General features: G+C 48.1%; 1 protein-coding gene across 10 annotated transcripts in view; it reads left to right on the plus strand.

Moving 5' to 3' along the window:
• The window catches only part of LOC138843571 (rho GTPase-activating protein 20-like), a 111,026-nt gene that overhangs the window by 10,987 nt on the left and 78,387 nt on the right, over positions 1-21,652 (plus strand). For 2 of the 10 annotated variants that reach the window (XM_070048149.1, XM_070048151.1), the window contains exons 3-6: positions 244-530; positions 1,010-1,103; positions 10,400-10,686; positions 16,028-16,198. The gene's annotated coding sequence lies outside the window, so the exon portion shown is untranslated. Of the gene's footprint in view, positions 1-243; positions 531-1,009; positions 1,104-7,817; positions 8,885-10,399; positions 10,687-16,027; positions 16,199-21,652 lie in introns of those variants that run through there. The other 8 variants (XM_070048150.1, XM_070048153.1, XM_070048152.1 and 5 more) reach the window with 4 other exon arrangements.

The following is a 21,652-nucleotide window of genomic DNA, read 5'->3' on the forward strand; positions in this document are numbered from 1 at the left end:
GGCAGAAGCCAGGAGGCAAGAACTCCATTCAGGACTCCCAGGAGGGAAGGAGGCAGGATCCAAGTACCTGGGCCATCAGCGGCTGCCTCCCTGGTTCCCAACCTGGAGTAGCGGGACTGGAATCGGCTCTTGGGCGCCCCACACTGGACGTAGCAGCATGCAGATGTGTCCCATGGCGCCATGGCAGCTGCCTGTGGGGAGTGAATTTGCGCCCTGCGCTGTGACCAGGAATTGTACCCGTAGGTACATCTCCTGCTCAGCCATCCTCAGATGGAAGTCTGCTCCTCATCTGTTCCTGCCCAAAAGCCTGTTCAAGTCTTGAGGAGCCGTCCTCGATGCTGCTGGCGGAGCCTGAGTGAGACCCAGTGCCTCCGGGGTCAGGCCTGAATCAGAGACACTGCAGCCCGGGACAGCCGCATCAGTTACCTTGCCCTTCTGGAAATGTGTAGGCGCGATCCTCTTCTTGGGCAGTCTGGAAGTCTACCCCTCGGGCCTCGGCTCCTGTTCCAGAGGAGCAGAAACGCTCTTTGGTGAGTTGGGCGCGATGGCCTTGCTGTCGTCACGGGGTAGGTGGGGCCTGGGGTGCAGATAGCAGGCAAGGGGTGTGCATGTGAGGGGTGGAGGGGAGAGGAGGAGGAGAGAGGCGGCCAAGGGAGATTCGGGAGGAGAGAGGAAGGGGGGAGAAGGAAAAGGTGGCGTGAAGGTGGGGTGGCGTGGAAGGAAGGGGAAGGAAGGCGTGTGGGGCAGCGTCGAGGGAGGGCGAGTGTGACAGGAGTGCCGGTGGGCGGGTGGAGGCGGGGGTTGGGAGAGGAAGAACTTTTCCCACGGCCCGGGTTCCGTTTTGGGGGTTTCCTGGCCCTGGCCGGAATCAGTCTTGGCCGCGTCCGTGAGAAGCGGCCTTGACTCCCGGCCTCTCTTCTCTGGGTGGTTCTGAACCGTAATGTGTGTGCGGGAAAACTGGCCTGGGGCACTCGAATTAACTTGCACGTAATCCGGTGAATTTTCACAGACTGCACACAAGGACTAGACAGCAGAAGCTTAGAGAAACCCCAGGAATCCCTTTGTGCTCTGTTCCAGCCTGTCCAAGGTTCTGACACCTCATGGTAAGTACTGGATTGTTTTTTCTTTTTAAAGACTGGTGTGAAAGGCAGAGTTACTGATGAGGCAGTGGTGGAGAGAGAGTCAGTGTATGGGTTCACACCCCAGGTGGCTACGATGTCCTGGGGCTGCGCCAGGCTGAAGCAGAAGCCAGGTACTTTATCCAGGACTCCAGTGTGGGTTCGGGTGCCCAAGTCCTTGGGCCTCTTGCTCTGCTTTCCTGGGCTTGTTAGCAGCCAGCTGGATCACGAGTGCAACCACCTGGGCATTTGGGGGTGGGGGCGGGCCGAGCCGTGGCAGAGTGGATGAAGCTGCTGCCTGAAGTAGCAGCATCCCATATGGGTGGTGGTTCAAGTCCCAGCACCTCCACTTCCGTCCCAGCACCTCCGCTTCCATTCCAGCTCTGCTGTGGCCCGGCCCAGCAGTAGAAGAGTACCCAAGTCCTTGGTCTCCTGCAACTGTTTGGGAATCCTGGAGGAAGCTGCAGGCTCCTGCTTCAAATCTGCTCAGGCTGAAAATGGAGAGAAGTGGAGAAAGTTTACAGGTGGCACTGATGGCTTGATGGAAATGAAGGAGTGAGAATGATGCTAGGGTTTGACTTGAGCTGCTGGTGAAATGGTGGGTCAGTTATTGCAGGGGAAGATAGGGGGCCAGAGCAAGAGGTTTCATGGGGAAATCAGCAGTTTGGTTTTGATACATTGAGTTTCCTGTGTGTGTGGTTGTGGTTGTGTAAGGACAGATGTTGATGGAATGGTATGACTTTTTATTTTAGACAATTGGGATAGATTTAAATCCAGAGTGAATTTCTGGGAGCAGCTATTGCAGTTATGTAGGTGACACGATGAGACTCTGAACTGGGACAGTGGCTGTGCAGGGGGAGGATGTGCAAGGTCTGTGTGAAATAGGACCAGTTGGCCTTAGTGACAGTTCAGTTGTAGCTACTGGTACAACTTAACCAATTGAACTTAGGTAACATTGGTGGTTCAGGATAACTCTTAGTTCTAATGCTTGGTGATTAGTGGTGCCGGCCTGTCAGGAGAAGGAAGAAGGGAGTGAGTGAGCTCAGCCCAGGAGGTGTGGAGTTTTCCGCCTGTGGGCTCTCACAGGGAAGACACCTGGCAGCCTGCCTGGGCCGTGAGCATGGAAAGGGAGACTCACTGCTCCTAGGATGTCAGATGTGTGTATGATTGCTTTGGAACCTTAAGAGTTGCTGCTTTAGCTTCAGACTTAGTAATCTGGGGTTGCATTGAGAAAAACAGCATTGAAAGAAATGCTCCCCAAGGAAATTAGATATTGCATTCTAGGATCACAAAACAGTTAGTGCTTTATGATCCACTTGTTCTGCAATCTTCTACTCTAAAGAAATAAAAATGCAAACAAACATTCACGTGCAAAGATGTTTAAAGTCACCTTAGTTGTAATGAAGAATGGGATAAATGCACAGAAGGTAATCCTCCATGTTAGCATGCTCATTCTAGTGAAGGGGTTATGGTGGCTTTTATCCTCTCCTCTTTGAATGATTGTGATTTACAGTTTTTCAAAACTGAGCATGTCTTCCTTTCTGATGAGGGAGGAAAAATGAAGTTAGGAATAATATATACATGGAAAAGAATAATATATAAGTAAGTAGCAAATTCTGCTGCATCCATAGAGTAAAATGTTAGAAAGCTATTTAGTTTTTTAAGATTGTATGGATGTAAGTAGGTATGTATGTATTTGAGAGGCAGAGTTACAGACAGTGAGAGGGAGAGACAGAGAGAAAGGCCTTCCGTCTGGTGGTTCACTCCCCAAATGGCCACAACGGCTGGAGCTGTGCCGATCCGAAGCCAGGAGCCAGGAGCTTCTTCCTGTCTCCGGCATGACTGCAGGGGCCCAAGGACTTGAGCCATCTTCCCCTGCTTTCCCAGGCCATAGCAGAGAGCTGGATTGGAAGAGGAGCAGCTGGGACTAGAACCGGCGCCCACATGGGATGCAGGCGCTGCAGGCGGAGGATTAACCCACCCACCCACAACGGCAGCCCCGAAAGCTATTTCTTTTGTTATGAAAAGTTTTTAAGTAGGTGGGTAAATGCTTATAAAGTGTTAAGGATCACCTCTTAGTTGAGCCTGTGATTATATGAGCATATACGTCTTCTGTTGGCAAGCTGGCATCAAAAGGGGTTTTCGTGGGATTGATTTTGAATACTTGTTTTCTTATTTTCCAAAATAGTTTTAAATACATTTATTTTCCTTTTTCTTTTTTAATAGATTTTTTGACCTCTCTTTTAACTTGAAAAATTTTGTTCTATTCCTGTTGATGCTACCATTTGAGAAACTACACATATGCTCTACTGTACCAACATACACACATACTTCAGTTTTTCAACTTCTATTTAATAACTATAAATTTCCAAAGCACAATGTTTGGATTATAGCGGCTTTTCCCCCAGTAACATCCATCCCACCCGCAACCATCCCATCCCCCACTCCTCCTCCCATCCCGTTCTTCATCAAAATTCATTTGCAATTCTCTTCATGTATAGAAGATCAAATTAGTATATACTAAGTAAAGATTCCAACAGACTGCACCCACACAGACACACAAAGTATAGAGTACTGTTTGAGTAGTAGTTTTAGCATTCATTCACAGAGTACAACACATTAAGGACAGAGATGTTACATGGGGAGTAAGTGCACAGTGACTCCTGTTGTTGATTTAACAATGGACACTCTTATTGATGACGTCAGTAATCACCAGAGGTTCTTGTCATGAGCTGCCAAGGCTATGGAAGTTCCTCTGGAGTTCACCAACTCTGATCTTCTTTAGACAAGGCCAGAGTCAAAGTGGAAGTTCTCTCCTCCCTTCAGAGAAAAGTACCTCCTCCTTTGCTGGCCTGTTCTTTCCTCTGGGATCTCACTCACAGCGTTCTTAAATTTAGGTCATTTTTTTCTTTTGCCAGAGTGTCTTGACTTCCCATGCCTGAAATACTCTCATGGGCTTTTTAGCCAGATCCGAATGCCTTAGGGGCCGATTCGGAGGCCAGAGTGCTGTTTAGGGCTTTGGCCATTCTATGAGTCTGCTGTGTATCCTGCTTCCCATGTTGGATTGTTTTCTCCTTTTTAATTCTATCAGTTAGTAGAAGCAGACAGTAGACTTGTTTATGTGATCCCTTTGACATTTAATCCTCTCATTATGATCAATTATGAACTGAAACTGATCACTTTAGACTAGTAAGATGGCATTGGTACATGCCACATTGATGGGATTGAATTGGAATCCCCTGGCACGTTTCTAGCTCTACCATTAAGGGTAAGTCTGAGTGAGCATGTGCCGAACTGTACATCTCCTCCCTCTCTTATTCCCACTCTTATATTTAACAGGGGTCACTTTTCAGTTGAATTTAAACACCTAAGAATAATTGTGTGTAAATTAAAGAGTTCAGCCAATGGTAAGAAGTAGAACAAACAAATACTAAAAGGAATAAAGTAGTAAGGTGTTCCTGGACAGTCAGGACAAGGGCTGATCAAGTCATTGTTTCTCATCTGAGATATTTCTATCACCAAACATTTTCTACCAGTGATATTCAACCTTTTTTTTTTTTAAGATGTATTTATTTATTCATGTGAAAGGCAGAATTACAGAGAGGCAGAGGCAGACAGAGAGGTCTTCCATCTGCTGGTTCACTCCCCAGATGGCCACAATGGTCAGAGCTATGCCGATTCAAAGGCGGGAGCCAGGACCTTCTGGGTCTCCCATGTGGGTGCAGGGGACCAAGGACTTGAGCCATCTTTTGCTGCTTTCCCAGGCCACAGTAGAGAGCTGGATCAGAAGTGGGGCATATGGGATTCGAACCGGCACCCATATGGGATGCCGATGCTGCAGGTGGCAGCTGTATCTGCTACGCCACAGCGCCAGCCCCTCAACCTCTATCGTTTTTACCTTCAGCTTTTGGAACGTTTTCGGCCGTCATTACTTCCAATATTGCCCCTGTTCCTTCCTTTCTTCTAGTATTCCTGCTTTGTGTGTGTCATACCTTTGTAATTGTCCCATAATCTTAGGCATTCCATTAGCGTTTTCCCCATTTCTTTCTTTGGCTTTTAGTTTAGGAAGTTTTTATCGATACACACCCGCTCACGGATTGTCTTCTCTCTAGTGTCTAGTCTGATAATGAGCCCCTCCAAGACATTCTTCGTTTCTGTCTCAGTGGTTGTTTTGATCTGGCGGCCCCTTTTGATTCTTTGAGAGTTTCCATCTATCTGTGTGCATTATTCACGTGGTCCTGTATATCGTCCAATTTTTCTATTACAGTTGTGTTAATAACCCAGTCAGACAGCTCCAGAATCTTTGCCATGGTAGGGCCTGGTTTTGATGCTTGCTTTGTCTCTTCAGACTGCATTTTTCTTGCTTTAACTTTTTTTTTTTTTTTTTTCTGAAAGCTGGACACAATGTATCAGGTAATAGAAAGCAAAGTAAGCAGGTCACTTAGTGTGAGGTTTATGTTCCTCTGGGTGGGAGTTAGGCTATTTAATGTTTGCTTTGCTGTAGGTATCAGAGGTTTCATTTTCCTTTTGGGCCTTTATTTTGGTGTCTCGCACTCTTTTTTGGGGTTTCCCTAGAAATTCCTTCTTAAATAGAACCTGTGTCTGGTATAGATCTGGAGCCCGGGTGATGTGCTAAAGTATTGAAGGAAGAAAGCATGTATAATCTTAGGATTGAATATTTGGTTTCATTGGCCTACACCCCTAGCCTGTAGCTTTCACAATACTTTTCTAGCCTTTTTCTTTGCTCTTTTATCCCCTGTGTAAGACAGCAAGTCTTCCAGGGGCAGGAGTTGGTTAATTGCCCTTCCCCAAGGTCGATTAGGCTCTAAGGTAGAGTGGTCTCCTTGTTCTCAAGTGGAGAACATATAGGCAGGGCTATTTCAAAATGATGGCCTTTCCTCTCCCCTGCGGTCTGTATATGTATGTGTGGTGTACATGGCCCGTAATTTCTTTCTTCAGTCTTCAGGAGAGCGGCATTTTGGTTGATTGCCTATCTTTGCTGTTGTGAAATGAGCTGCAGTAAATATGACTCTTCCATATGCTGATTTCCTTTCCCTTGTGTATATTCCCCGGGGTGGAACGGCTGGTTTGTCTATATTCAGGTTTCTGAGGTTTCTCATACTGTCTCCCACAGTGGCTATACCAGTTTACATTCCCACCAACAGCGGAGCAGGCCGCCTTTCCCCCCCTGACATCCTCAAGGCTGTTGTAGTATCGCTGTGCATTTCCCTGATGGCTAGTGACCCTGAGCATTTTTGCATGTGTTTGTTGGCCATTTGGATTTCCTTTCTTGAACCATGCCTGCGGAAGTCCTTGGCCCGTTTCTTGAGTGGGTGGTTTGTTTTGCTGCTGTTGAGTTTCTTGAAAACCTCTGGTAGTGAATCCTTTACCAGCTGCATACTTTGCAGATAATTTCTCCCATTCTGTTAGTTGCCTCTGCGCTTTGCCGAGTGTTTTGCTTGCAGTGCAGAAGCTTCTCAATTTGGTTTTTTGCTTTTTGCCCTCTTCTATTCCTTTCTTTAATCTGTTGTGATTCTCAGCTAGTGGACATCCTTGGTTGAAATGGTCCCCAGAGCCTGTATTTTCTTTGTAGCTATGTGGACGGGATTGGTCCTAGACGTTCTTTCTGAGCCACGGCACTGTCTGCGTATACAAAGGCTGTTGATTTTCTATCCTGCCACTTTACCAAACTCTACTCTGAGTTTCGATAGTCTCTCAGTGGAGTCGTGTGGATCTCCTCTGTATGGAATCATGTCCTCTGCCAATAGTGATAGTTTGACTTCCTCCCTCCCAATTTGTATCTAACGTTGAGAAAGGAGAGAAAAAGTACCAACGTGATAACGGGCACGTAGAAAATGCCAAGAGGGACCTCAGACGCTACATTTACGTATTCTATCGTGCTTTGTGGAAGACACGGTTTGTCCTAGTTCAAGCATGCTCCATCCATTAAATGCAGGCCTAGACTGTGGAGGGCGGAGGTTGGGGAGCAGACCTGTGTTCAGTGGAGAACTCTGTAGATCACAGGTGTCTCAAGTCCCTGTGCGAGTGGGTACCCAAGTGTCTGAATAAATAAACTACATTGATTTCCTCATGCGTAAGTCATAGATAATACCACACGGAACGTTTCTAAGGTAGAAGAGAAAGAATGGGTACCAACACCTTTTTTTTTTTTTTTTTTTTGACAGGCAGAGTGGACAGTGAGAGAGAGAGACAGAGAGAAAGGTCTTCCTTTGCCATTGGTTCACCCTCCAGTGGCTGCCGCTGATCCAAAGGCAGGAGCCAGGTACTTATCCTGGTCTCCCATGCGGGTACAGGGCCCAAGGACTCGGGCCATCCTCTACTGCACTCCTGGGCCATAGCAGAGAGCTGGCCTGGAAGAGGGAGCAACCGGGACAGAATCCGGCACCCTGACCGGGACTAGAACCTGGTGTGCTGGCGCCACTAGGTGGAGGATTAGCCTAGTGAGCGCGCGTTGCCTGCCACCAACACCTTTTCTAAGAGTGAGTTAAATTCCTTTTCAAATTCTATGTTAATAGGGTAGGTAATGTATATAATATCAAATTGTAATGAACTGTAATAGTTGGCCTTGATGTAGTATTTTATTTAAAGCTATGTCTTCCTTTTCTTAATTTTTTATTTTTTTTGAAGATCTTATTTATATGAAATTCAGGGAGGGCTGGAGGGAGGGAGAGAGAGGGGGAGAGAGAGAGAGAGAGAGAGAGAGAGAGAGAGAATCGCTATCGAGAGGTCTTCCATCTGCTGGTCTGCTACCCAATTGGCTGCAATGGGCAGGCCTGAGCGGATCTGAAGCCAGGAGCCAGGAGCCTCCCCGGGGTGTACCGCATGGGTGCAGGGGCCCAAGGATTTGGGCCCTCTTCTGCAGAGAGCTGCACCGGAAGTGGAGCAGCTGGGACTCGAACCTGCGCCCATGTGGATGCAGGCGCTGCGGGCGGTGGCTTTACCCGCTCCCCCACAGCGCCGGCCCCTCCTGGGAGCCTTTCCCCGTGGGATCCAGCTGTCTGCTGCCATGCCTGGGAAAGCAGAGGGAGACGGCCCAAGGACTCAGGCCCCTGAACCCAGAGTGGAGCACCGGATACAGTCCCGGGCTTCTGCTTCGGCCCGGCCCGGTCCCGGCCTTAGTAGCCACCTGGGGGTTGAACCCCCAGAGGGACGATCCGTGAGAGAGAGCAAGAGGCAAGAAGGGCTCGCGATGCCCGGTGCTCTGCTTCTCTCCCCAAGCAGCTCCAACGGCCAGCGCCGGGCCAGGCAGAAGCCAGGAGGCTTGACCTCCATTCAGGGCGCCCAGGAGGCCGGGAGGCGTGGTCCCTGGGTCACAGGCTGGAGAGGCCGCCCCGCCTGCAGCCCTGGGGCTTCGGACGCTGGACGCGGCAGGCAGCGCGGAGGTGCGTCCCGCGGCGCCACGGCGGCCGCCCATGGGGAGTGCGCCTGCGCCCGGCGCTGTGCCCCGGAAGTGGCCCCTTGTGCCCCGGAAGTGGCCCCTTGTGGCCCGCGGCGCTCAGGTAGGAGTCCTCGCGGGTCCCGTCCGCTGCTGCCGGAGAGCCCGCGCGAGCCGTCGGGAGCCGTCCTGGACGCTGCCGGCGGAGCCTGCGGGAGACCCAGCGCCCCCGGGGTCAGGCCGGGCTCAGAGAGGCTGCGGCCCGAGGCTGCCGCGCCGTTTCCCGGGCGCGGTTCTCTTCTTCGGCCCTTCGTGGAAGCAGCGGCCTTCGCGGGCCCCTGTGCCGCCAGCAGACCGGGCCCCCTTGGCGGTGAGTGATGCGGGGGCTGTTGGGGTTTCCCGCTGCGAGTCTTCGCTGCCGGCGCGTGCCTGTTGCTCTCGGGTCCCGAAGGCGCGGGTGGAGTCGTGGTCTTGCTGTGCGGACGGTCGGTCTGGAACTTTCCCCAGTGTGCGAGCAGCTGTGCCAGAGCAGAGGGGCTCCGTCTCCTCCTGGAGCGGCCCCGCGTTCCCGTCTGTTTGCGTTTTGATGGCCCAGCCGCCCTGCTCGAGACCCCCGAGACTGCTGACGGGGAGGAATAAGAGCGAAAACGCTCGTCTGTTTCCTGGTCTAGGAGGACAGTTTCCGGTTAACTGGCATTTGGTGTGATGTTAGCGCTCGGTGGGTTTTCAGTGAGAGGCCATTGTCAAGCCGAGGTTTACCTTCTGTTCCTGATTTGATGATTCCTTTTTTTTTTTTTTTTTAATATCGCCAAAGCGGTGGGAGTTTTTGTGAAATAGGTTTTCTGTGTCTATAGGGATACTTTGTGGGCTTTCCCCATGTTTATTCTGTTCTGTGATATATTGATTGTGTATGGTAGCCATCCTTGCATTCCTGGAGTTGCACCCAGTGTGCTAAGCTTTGGTTGTGCTTCAGGAGCGCGTTTGGTAATATTTTGTTAAGGAATGTGACAGCGCAGTCATGACAGATACGTATGTGCCGTTTTCTTTATGATGCATTTGTTTTGGATGTTGGGAAAATGTTGGTCCGAAGGGATGAGATGGAAGATTTTTCCCCTTCGTCTCCTTTTTGGAAGGGTTTGCAAATCACGGGTTTTAACTATCCTTCCCACAGGAGTTCTGTGTTAATAGGCCAGGTGATGCATATAGTATCAAGTTCGATATAAACTCTAGTAGTTGGCCGTGATGTAGTATTTTATTTATAGCTATGTCTTCCCCCCCCTTTTTTTTATATAAAGTTCTTATTTGTTTATTTGAAATTCAGAGTTATATGCAGAGAGAGAGAGAGAGAAAGAAAAAGTAAGTCTTCCATCTGCTGGTCCTCTGCAAATTGGCTCAATGATGGGGGCTGAGCAGATCCGGAGCCAGTATTCAGGAGCCAGGGGCCCGGTGGCAGGTTCTCATAATGGGGCACCAGATAAAGTCCCTGGCTTCTGTTTCAGCCTGGCCCAGCCCTGGCCTTTGTAGCCACCTGGGAGGGGGGCGAACCACCAGATGGGCAATTACTGAGAGAGAGCAAGAGTGCTTGCGATGCCCCATGCACTGCTTCTCTCCCCAGGCGGCTTCAAAGGCCAGCGCTGGGCCAGGCAGAAGCCAGGAGGCAAGGACTCCTTTCAGGACTCCCAGGAGGGAAGGAGGCAGGATCCAAGTACCTGGGCCATCAGCGGCTGCCTCCCTGGTTCCCAACCTGGAGTAGCGGGACTGGAATCGGCTCTTGGGCGCCCCACACTGGACGTAGCAGCATGCAGATGTGTCCCATGGCGCCATGGCAGCTGCCTGTGGGGAGTGAATTTGCGCCCTGCGCTGTGACCAGGAATTGTACCCGTAGGTACATCTCCTGCTCAGCCATCCTCAGATGGAAGTCTGCTCCTCATCTGTTCCTGCCCAAAAGCCTGTTCAAGTCTTGAGGAGCCGTCCTCGATGCTGCTGGCGGAGCCTGAGTGAGACCCAGTGCCTCCGGGGTCAGGCCTGAATCAGAGACACTGCAGCCCGGGACAGCCGCATCAGTTACCTTGCCCTTCTGGAAATGTGTAGGCGCGGTCCTCTTCTTGGGCAGTCTGGAAGTCTACCCCTCGGGCCTCGGCTCCTGTTCCAGAGGAGCAGAAACGCTCTTTGGTGAGTTGGGCGCGATGGCCTTGCTGTCGTCACGGGATAGGTGGGGCCTGGGGTGCAGATAGCAGGCAAGGGGTGTGCATGTGAGGGGTGGAGGGGAGAGGAGGAGGAGAGAGGTGGCCAAGGGAGATTTGGGAGGAGAGAGGAAGGGGGGAGAAGGAAAAGGTGGCGTGAAGGTGGGGTGGCGTGGAAGGAAGGGGAAGGAAGGAGTGTGGGGCAGCGTCGAGGGAGGGCGAGTGTGACAGGAGTGCCGGTGGGCGGGTGGAGGCGGGGGTTGGGAGAGGAAGAACTTTTCCCACGGCCCGGGTTCCGTTTTGGGGGTTTCCTGGCCCTGGCCGGAATCAGTCTTGGCCGCGTCTGTGAGAAGCGGCCTTGACTCCTGGCCTCTCTTCTCTGGGTGGTTCTGAACCGTAATGTGTGTGCGGGAACACTGGCCTGGGGCACTCGAATCAACTCGAGGTGATCGTACTGCTGTGGCTTGAACCGACGTCTCTATGAGACTACCTGCCAAAGCAGTGTCTCCATCCTCAGCCTCTACCATGGGATCTACATCTCCGTTTGCATTGCCTCTTAGACACACACTTGAGTGTCCTGCAGGTACCGCAGACTTCCTGTTCCATTCAAACCTGCTCCACACATTGCACTGATCTCTCTATTGGCGGCTCCATCTGACTTGCCTTCCAAGTTGGCAAGCTTGGCAGCACCCTCTTTACCAGCATCTGTCTCCTAGTAGTCACCGAATCTATGTCAGTGGTGTCTCAGGTCCTACACAAGCCCTCAGGCTGAGGCTGCCTGCTGCCAAGTCTCATTGCTCTCCGGATCCTTTCTTCCAGGCTTTTCTGCTTCAGGCCTGCATACCACCTGCATTTCCCTAGAAAGCACAGGGGACTGTCTGATCTTTTCTCATCTCCTCTTGCATACTTTCAAAAGCCCTAATCCCTTAGGGGGGCATTCCAAGGCCTTGTTCTCAGGTCTGTTCACAGCTTCCTTTTCCAAGCTGCACAGCCCCTGCTTCTGTCATGCCAGACTTGCCACTGCTCTGCAGATAGGCAGCCACTACTTGATGTTCCTCAGTGTTTTCAGCTTGAGAAAGTCGTAGCCATGTTTCAAAATATCCAACTCAAGGGTCTTCCTTCTCTGTGATACTTTTCTCTCATCCTCCCAGGCAGGGATACGTTTCCAGAACTTGCATAACACACTGCTTATCTTCGTAAAGCGCTTAACCCATTTTATCAGCATGTATTTGCTAAATACCTGTATCTCATAGAAGACTGTGAGCTTGTCCAGGGCAGGCCTTTTCTCTCTGCTTTCATTCCTGTAGTCCCTGGTACACAGTTGGTATTCAGCCTATGCAGAACTAACAATACACTCACTGGTGGGTCTTGGGACAGGAACTGATGGTTTATGAAGGGTCTGGTCTCAAGAACAAGGGCACGAGGGCCAAGGAAGGAGACAGCAACAGAATCAGCATTCTTGAAGCACTTTCACTTGTCAGGGTTCTTAGTGTACCATCGTCTCATTTCTAAATAACAGCACAAGGAGGGAAAGCAAGAGTTTTACTTAATTATACCACATTGTACTGTTTAATCCTCTTCAAAGCTCTGTGAGGAAGGCACTGCTGATCCCCTTTGAAATAGGAGGCTAAAGGAGGTGGGGACCTGCCCTAGGCCATATATCAAAAACAGTAAAGCCCCAGTTTAAAACCTGCTCTGCTGTGTCCCTCCTGGGGTTGGAACCCCAGGTTCCAGTAGTTCTAGAGGTGGCGTATCAGAGAGGTGTAGCTCATGAAAACCAGTGGTACTTTTCTTTTGGGCTTGTCTTTGTATGGAGCAGAACCACAGGCACTTGTCCTATGTTACTAAGGACCCTTCTTAATAACTCTGTGGCCTCATGCTGTGATTTGTTAATATAGGTCCTGTGTCCTGGTTCCCACCAGTGGTCATCTTTCTTTGAGCTATCGGAGGAGTCTGAGGTGGGCATCTTGCCACCCGGGGACTGGAACTGACTTTTGAGAGGGACCCTTAGGTATGAAAGGAGATTTGCTGGTAGGGTTAAGACCAGAGGGTTTGAGGGGTCCACAAGGTCCCTGGCGATTAGTCTTTGTTTCTTATTTCTTTATTTCAAAGGAAGAGAGAAATATTTCATCCCTTAGTTTCCTTCCCTAGTGCCCACAACAGCTGGAACTGTATCTGAAGCCAGGGCCTGGGAACTCAATCCAAGTCTCCTATGTGAGTGGCAGGGATGTAAGTACTTGAGCCTTCACCTGCTGCCTCCCAGGGTGGATTAGCAGGAAGCTGGAATCAGGACTTCAGCCAGGACTTGATCCTGGGCACTCTAACATGGGCTGTGGGGATTCCAGCAGTGGCTTAGCCACTATACCAGAAGCCATTCCTTGATTAGTCTTCCGTTCCCTCCTTCACAGGGTGGCTGGCTGCTTGGGAGGGGTTTGCATCACCACTGCTAACAGGGCCTGCTGCATAATTTTGTGAGCGCCTTGTTCCTAAGGCAGGGATAAAGTGCCACTAAAGGTACTAAGTCATAAAGCTCTTTCCTTTCTCCCGCATACCTCCTTGGCTCAGCCTCATGTTCTTTGGACTCGCTTACAAACCGAGGATTTTGAGTCACCACCAGCAGAGGTTTACACCCAGTGAAGGCCCTTCTGAGTACCAGCGCTGTGTGATGGCTCCTTTGTGACCATGTAGGCTGCGCCCGTGAGGTTGGCCTTGGCTGCTGAGTATAACCCATTGGCTGTGACTGTATAAGATTACATTGTATTCCAACATAAGCGGTTGCTATTTTGTATGATAATTCTGATATTTCACCATTAAAGCAATGCTGCAGGGAGCAACGTGGATTATCCATACCAGAGCATTCCTGGAACTGTTTTGATGACTTGTGTTAGTTCAGAATCACTAGGTCTTTGCTAGCATTCTGCAGTAGGCAATGGCATTGCAGGCCAGCTCTCTCCCTAGCACAAGGCTGACCGCGTTGAAATTTACACAGGTGTTGAACAGATCTCCGCACCTGCAGTGTGGAAAAGACTAGAGCAGTGCCCTCTTGTGCCTGACTGCCCTTCTTTCTGCCTCTTTGCTTTGTACATTATTAAATGTGCTCTCAAACCTCTAGGACTCACAGCTGAAAATAAAGTAGGTTGGTGGACAGTCACAGACAGCACTGTCCACTCACCAGGCCCAGGTTGTTTCTCCTTAAGCACTGTACCAGATGCCCTACTCCACCCATTAATAACTCTTGTCCTTTCCGAGTTGTTAGCTGTGTCATAAAATTTCTAGATTTCTGAGGGGTTTTGTAAATCTTAAAGTAGAAGATAAGAACTTTTGCTGCCAGTGTTTTGGCTTAGCTGGTAAAGCCGCCCCCCATGATACCAGCGTCCCATATGGACGCTGATTCAGATTCCCAGATCCACTTCCAATCCAGCTCTCTGCTAATGCACTTGGGAGGGCAGCACAAGATAGCCCCAGTGCTTGGGCTCCTGCACCCACGTGGGAAAGCCAGAAGAGGCTCCTGGCCATTGTGGCCATCTGGGGAGTGAACTAGTGTATGGAAGACCTCTCTCTTTCTCTTTCTCTTTCTCTCCCTCTCTTTCTGTAACTGTGCCTTTAAAATAAATAAAATGTTTTTTTTTTTAAAAAAGAACTTTTAACCATTCAAAGAAAGCCTCAAGTAGAAAGAAGAAGAATCTTGCAGACCCACAGTACTCACTGACCTAAAATCTTGCCTGAGATTCTTGTTGAAGTTTGCTGATATTTATAATTTCTGATGATTATAATTTCTGATGATCATCAGAAATGACACATACTGACTTGTGTGAAGTGAGCTAGTAGATATTCTTGGCCTGTGTAAAAGTCACGTCTGCTAGTTTTACAAGATGTAACTGCTACGCTCCTGAGCTACTCGAGAGCTGTTGGGTAGAGATGTTATTACTGGCAGAGTCGTCACACTGCACAGCCCCCGTGGGCATCGTTACGCCCTGTGACTGGCATTTCCAGGGCTAGTGCTGTGCACACTGGGGAGGCCTTACCCACAGGTGGTGTGGTGTCTGCACAATGTCTGCATGATGGTTCTCCCTCATTTGGATGGCTGGTAGGGTTCTGTTAGTACACAGCCCCTCAACTTGTGACTTTTCAAAATTGCTCAAGCACGCGTTTTTGAGTCACCTCGGAGGGGAACAGTTGGGGCCCTGGGGGATTGATTGCCCACTGTTCTAGAGACTAGAACAGACCTACCCTTGCCTCCTGGAACTTTCTCTGAGTTAGAAACCTCTTAGAGTTATTATAAATCCTTGAAATATTTTATTTCATGGTGTATCTTTAAGCAGAGGTATCTTACAATTAGTGCAGCAATCATAGACTTATTTTTATTATATTTTTATTAAGTAGGAGGGAGGAAAGCATTGTTGGTCAGCGCACATGGTGCTTAACGTGGAATCTGGAGGTGGAGATGGTGTTTTCTTACTTACAGAGTTTGTGATTTCCAACTCTCGCCAAGGGTAAACACTAGAATTAGGTCTAGGCTGTGGTTCTAGCTGGTATGCCTCTGTTTCAGATTTCATCTCGCTTCTGCTTGGCATCAAGATTTCCAGCTTTCCAAGGCTGGCCACAAATTCAAATCAAGTGTCTAAACCAGTAGTTAGAGGAAAAGATCCCGCAGTGGTAATGGTACTGCTAAATGAATTATTTGTTGTATATCAGACTCCTCATCACCTAGTTGAAATATCTTTGTGTTTTCTTGTTTTCTGCAATAAAAGTCATTCAGACTTACCGAAACTATACATTTGCATTCCTTCCACATGTGAGACAGTCTTTTTCTAAATCATTGGGCTTCTAAATTCCTGTGGGTAGGGGCTAGTGTTGTGCAGTGGGTCAAGCCACCACCCGTAATGCCAGCATCCCATACTTGTTTTCTTTCTGTAATCCAGTCGTTGAAAAACAAAACCACTCCCAATGCATGAGTCCTATAAAAGCAGTTTCACTTTATTTGAACACTCTAGGGAGAAAATCAGAGGAGTATGTACTGTACCTAAAGAGAAAATCTCTGTCAAATTTTAAATCGAATGGTGGAATAAATTCCATGGCAAAAGTGAAGCAAACAGCTGACCCGCGGCCCCACCGCACTGGAGCCTGGCCTCGCTGTCTACTTGGTACAGACAGCAGGAGCTCCGGAGAAGCCTGGAGCCACATCCCGTGTGCAAGCCTGTGTGGGCTTGGTCTTTGTTTTCTGATTGGTTGGTGCCTGAAGGGAATCCAATCAGAATTGACGCATGCTGTCGAATACCGAGTTTATAAAAAGGGTGCTCAGTGTTGCTGTTTCCCTTTTCTCTTCTTAGCATCCAGCGTCGTGGAGTTCTTTGTTGGAACATGTGCTGAGCACTGGCGCCAAGCCTTCGAACAAGGAGGTGAGCAGCCAAGAGCAACACCTGCAGGAAGGGCCGGGCTGCTGGTGTCGGAGGAGTGGCAGTAGGTTCAACAGGACCCTCAGGTTTGTCCCTCCTCGCCTGGTGAGTCTTCTTGAAATGTTTGTGCGTATCATATGCCGGCCCTGGCCACAGGCAGGGGACACTCGGGCCTTCAGGAGCCAGGGGAAAGGAAGGATAAATTGTGTATTATATTGTATGTTATAAATTGAATGCTGTATATTCAATTTGTATTATATATTATAAATTTCATGTCACATGTTCTAAATAGGCTTTACATTGTATATCGTAAAATGTGTATGTGCTCGGAGGTATCACATACGGTTCCAGAAGGAATGGGCCTACCTGGCTGAATTGTCATGCCAGGATGGGTGAACCAGCAGGTGAGTCATCTTCTGTCGGGTGGGCACTTACGATGCCCAGCGACTGCGTTAATTTCCAGGTTTCTTGTGTTATTTTCTGGATTTATAGTTCTGCTTGGTGGATAGGAGCTGAGAAAACGGATCTAGTCATCCAGAAAGGAAGTTCCTGCTCACAGGCTTTGACTCCTGTTTTTCCTAATTTGCTAAGCTAGTTTATCTCAGTTTACATGGAAGGTTCTGCAACACAGCAGTGATAGCATTGACTGGGAAACCCCCCAAAATGGTTGTATATCGATGTCATTGCCCCACTGAATTGTAATTCTGCCTCTGTGATATCCAGTGTTGCCCTAATTTTATGAAAAAGTTCTTTAGCAAGATATTGTTAGATCGTCTTAACGAATGCGGCTATATGGGGAGACATACGATGTAAACTTCACATATCCCAGTCATATTATTACATTAGCTAGGACTGTGGGGACTCTGTTTATCATCAGAGGCAAGTAGATCAGAGGATGGCACCGAAAGTTTGAGAAGGAAGCATTATTCCCTAAGTATATTTGTTGCAGGTATAAAACTATAAGGTTCTGAATAACTCAATACTGGTTCTTTTTATTTCTAAGTTAGATTTTGAAATATTGAAATCACTTGGATTATGATATTTTTCGGTCGGAGAGGAGAGGGGTATTGTTTCTGCACAGTATCCACAATGGTTGCCATGCCATTGGTTGTGAAACTTTGGTTGACGAAATGAAATCCCTGTTAGTCCGTGTGTTTAAACAACACAGAATTTCAGAATCCCTAGGTATTGTGTTTTGTGGTTTGGTTCTTATAGTATGTGGAGAATCGAGTCTTCCTTCCTGCTGGTTAGCATTCACTAGTGTTGACATCCAAGGATCATTCCTTGGTTTTCATTTTAGGAGATGCTGAGCAGGGACTAATCGGTAACAACCCCTTGAGGCGAGTCATCATGGATGTTCCAGTTTCCTCATTATCCACTCTTGGTGTTCCTCTTAGTCCTGATTATTCAAATCCAGATGTTGAAATGACCCCATGTTCAGTCTAAGTGTTTGTTCTCACTGGTCTTCTCATCCTAGACAGCCTCATCTCTGTACCGTGTTTCAGGAGGGTCTTGGCTTTTTCTCCCATCATTAGCTAGACCTGTTTATGTTGCTCACGGTTTTCTCATTTTGGCTATTTTCAAACTTGATTCCTTGATTCCATAATTCTTTTCCCTCACACACAACAAACCCGGAAAAATCTGTTCTCTTGTTTTCTCATGCTCCCAGTCCACACATGTTCTCTGATAACGTTCACCAGGCATCTCAAAGGCTGGCTGGTCCCCACACCCTTCTGGAAGCCACATGAATACGTGATTCTTTGGCTTTTCGCTTTTGTGTCTCAATTCCTTTTCCACAACCTCTGCTCCTGTGACCACCATAGAACTTTATCATCTCCCATAAGCCTAGCCTCTCCCTAGGCTAGCAACTACTAGTGTACTACTAACAGGAAGTTAAAATTTAGAAACTTTCTGGGGAAATTCCAAAATTAAAGTGGTTTACGCCAAACGTCTTAAGATGCTTTCCCTGTGTTTGACTAGAATCGTATCTATGGGGGGGGGGGAACTAGATGGAGTGTTCACCTCACACAATGCCTTTGTTTTGTTTGTGAGTTATGTACACCTCAGTAATTATGAATGGGAAAACTAAAACTGACTTGCAATTCAATGTTGCAAATATTTGGGAGTTCTGTAGTGAGAGAACAGGCATGGAGTCCAGGAAATCCTTCAATGAATTGGTATATCTGTGGTTTTCAGAGTGCTACTTTAAAGACATTTAAATTATGTTAACATTTTCTTGCAGTGTCACTGGTCGCCTACTGATGAAGCAGGCCCTGCATTTTCCATTCCATAGTTTAATTGGGCTAATTCACAACCTGCCTATAATAGTAGCTATGTTAAATGCACATAGGAATGTGCACACATTGGTGGGAGAATAGCACATAGTCATTTAGGATTCTCGTTTCACTTTTCACTTTCCTGGTTTCCTTCAGATACATTTCCTTTCATGTTGTATTTCTGAGTTTTCAGTTTGAGGGAGGTGGGGTGGGGCGACAATGCATTATGTTACTTGGATATTGTCTTAAATATTCTCTTGATGGAATTCCCGAATCTTTATTTTCAAGATATGAATCTCCTGAAATTTAGTTTAGTCAAGTTGTGAATGTTCTTTTTAAGGATTTATGTATTTGAAAGTCAGACTTCCACAGAGATAGAAGGAGAGGCAGAGAGAGAGAGAGGTCTTCCACCTGCTGGTTCACTCCCCAGTTGGCTGCAAGGGCCGGAACTGTGCCAGTGTGAAGCCAGGAGCCAGGAACCTCTTCTGGGTCTCCCACGTGGGTTCAGGGGCCCAAGGACTTGGGCCGTCTTTCACTGCTTTCCCAGGCCATAGCAGAGAGCTGGATTGGAAGTGGAGCAGCCGGGACTTGAACTGGTGCCCGTGTAGGATGCCAGCACTGCATTTGGTGGCCTCACCCACTATGCCACAGTGCCAGCCCCAATCATGAATGTTTTAGCATCATTTCTGTCCCATAAAGCCTACCAAAACCCCACAATATTAACCTAAGTTCCTTAACTTTTATGATGCATTTTAAGTATAGGAACCTATTTTTGAATGCTTTATTTTTTCCAGCCTTTTCACAGTGTAACTGAGAAACAAAAATTCTATCTATTCAAGGCACGTTCTCTGTGTTTCGATGTGAGTCTGATCTGCATATTGCATTTTCACACAAACCGTTCGACTCTCCTGGTACTTACAGTACACTATGAAAGGATTAGTACAATGAGGCCACTTAACAAATTTATCACTTTTACCGTGTTTTGTAACTTTTTCAAATTTTATTTCTTTATGTATTTTCCCAGACAACTTTTATTTAAGGTATACATACTTTATGCATTCAATAATTGCAGCTTTAGCAGCTGTATTTATTGGTAGCAGTAATTCTTCTACCGTACCTGCCCTCTCATTGACACTCCTATGCTTTTTTTTTTTTTTGACAGGCAGAGTGGACAGTGACAGAGAGAGAGAGAGAGAGAGAGAGAGAGAGAGAGAGAGAGAGAAGGTCTTCCTTTTGCCGTTGGTTCACCCTCCAATGGCCGCCGCGGCTGGCGTGCTGCGCTGATCCAATGGCAGGAGCCAGGTACTTCTCCTGGTCTCCCGTGGGGTACAGGGCCCAAGCACTTGGGCCATCCTCCACTGCACTCCCTGGCCACAGCAGAGAGCTGGACTGGAAGAGGGGCAACCGGGACTAGAACCGGTGCCCATATGGGATGCCGGGCGTCGCAGGTGGAGGATTAACCTAGTGAGCCACGGTGCCGACCCCTGTACATTTCTTTTGAAAGGCAGGAAACAGAGAAAAGGGGAGAGAGGGATAAAGAGAGTAAGGCAGAGACAGACAGGGTGAGCGAGAGGATGAGGGATATCTCATCTCATGCATTATTTCCCTCCTCAGATGTCCTCAGTGGCAGGGCTCTGCCCCAGGTCTCCCACTTTGGCACTGGGGCCCACGTCCTTGGGTCATCTTCTAGTGCTTTCCCAGGCACGTTAGCGGGGAGGGGAATGGTAAGTGGAGCACTTGGGACCTGGTCTGGTGCTTATACGCGATGCTGGCAGTGCCGGTGGAGGCTCAGGCTTTTTTTTACACCCCAGCTCCAGCCCCATCACCATATGTTTGTATCGTTTGACTGCCCTCTCTTCAGTTTCATGCTCCCAGTTCATCACAGACACCATCCTGCTCTCTGACTGTGTTAGTTGGACTTTGTATATTCCACATGGAAGTGTGATCGTGTAGTAGTGCTCATTTCTGTGTGTCTTGTTTCCCTCATGGTCATGTCCTATAGTTCCATACTTTTGGATCCATCTGTGACAAGTAGTAATATTTCCTTTCTTTTTAAGGTTTGGCGAGGATGCCACTGTGTGTGTATCCCATTTTTCCTTATGGGTCCATCAGCAAACATTTGGATTATTTCCATATCGTGGAATTGTGAATGATGCTGAAGTGATGTGGGGGTGCGGACAGTTCATTGAGATGGTGATTTTCTTTTGGATTCATGGTCAATAAAGGTTGTTCCTTTTTAAATTGTATTTGAGGAACTTCCATATTGTTTTTCATAATGGACGGTACAGTGTACCTTCCCTCCAATAATGTGTGTTCGTTTTCTCTACGTTGTGCCCAATACTTGTTATCTCTTAGCTTTTTAACAGTAGCCATTTAACAGATAGGAGATAATAACCATTGTCATCTTGGTTTGCATTTTGCTGATGTTAGCAATGTTCAGAACTTTTTCACATACCCACTGGGTACATTGTATGTCTTTGCTGGAAAACATTGATTCAGTCCTTTGTCCCTTTTTAATTGTATTCTTTGCTTCTTAGTGGTGCACATTCCTTGTATTACTCCCTTGATCGCACATCTGGTTTGCTAACATTCTCTCCTATTCATTGGTTTGCCTTTTCATTTCATTGATCCTTGCTTTACTAGTTTGTTGTAGTTTCATTTCCTTATATTTGCTTTTGCTCTGTGTGCTTAATTGTTAACACATGAGCAACCACTCTTGAGGCTAATGTCAAGGATTTTTCTATTTTATAAGTTGTAAGGGTTCAGATCTTCTGTGTGGACTCTCAGTTCATTTTGAGTTGATTTTAATATGTGGTGTGACAGTGCCGTGCCACAGTTTCAGTTTTGTACATGTGGATAGCTAGGTTGCTTCTGCCTCAGATGTGGGCCCTTACGTCCAGTGACTGCATGTTTGGCAGCCCTGGTGGGCCAGGGTTCCCAGTGTCTTCCGTTGGATCCGTTTAACCAGATGCTGTGGCTGGAGTTGAGCAGGAGCTTGGCAGAAGCTGGCAGAAGCCAGGTTGGCCCTTACTGCTGGCTCGTGGTCCGAGTCCCGTGCCGCCGTCCTAGCTTCAGTGCTCTGATGTTCTGTTCTATCTGTGGTACTAGGTCCCCAGGTGACACTGGGCCTCATTGCACACTGGGGTTGTTAAGTGTACACTCAGCAGACCCGGGTACCCATATCTCAGGCAGAACCAAACTGAGTATCCACATACAGATATCTGAAGCTGTATTATGATGTGGCCCTTATGCCAGAGAAGACAGTGGGCTGGTTGAAGTTAGG

This window comes from Oryctolagus cuniculus, chromosome 8, assembly GCF_964237555.1.
Source record: "Oryctolagus cuniculus chromosome 8, mOryCun1.1, whole genome shotgun sequence".
NCBI classification, from domain to species: Eukaryota; Metazoa; Chordata; class Mammalia; order Lagomorpha; family Leporidae; genus Oryctolagus; species Oryctolagus cuniculus.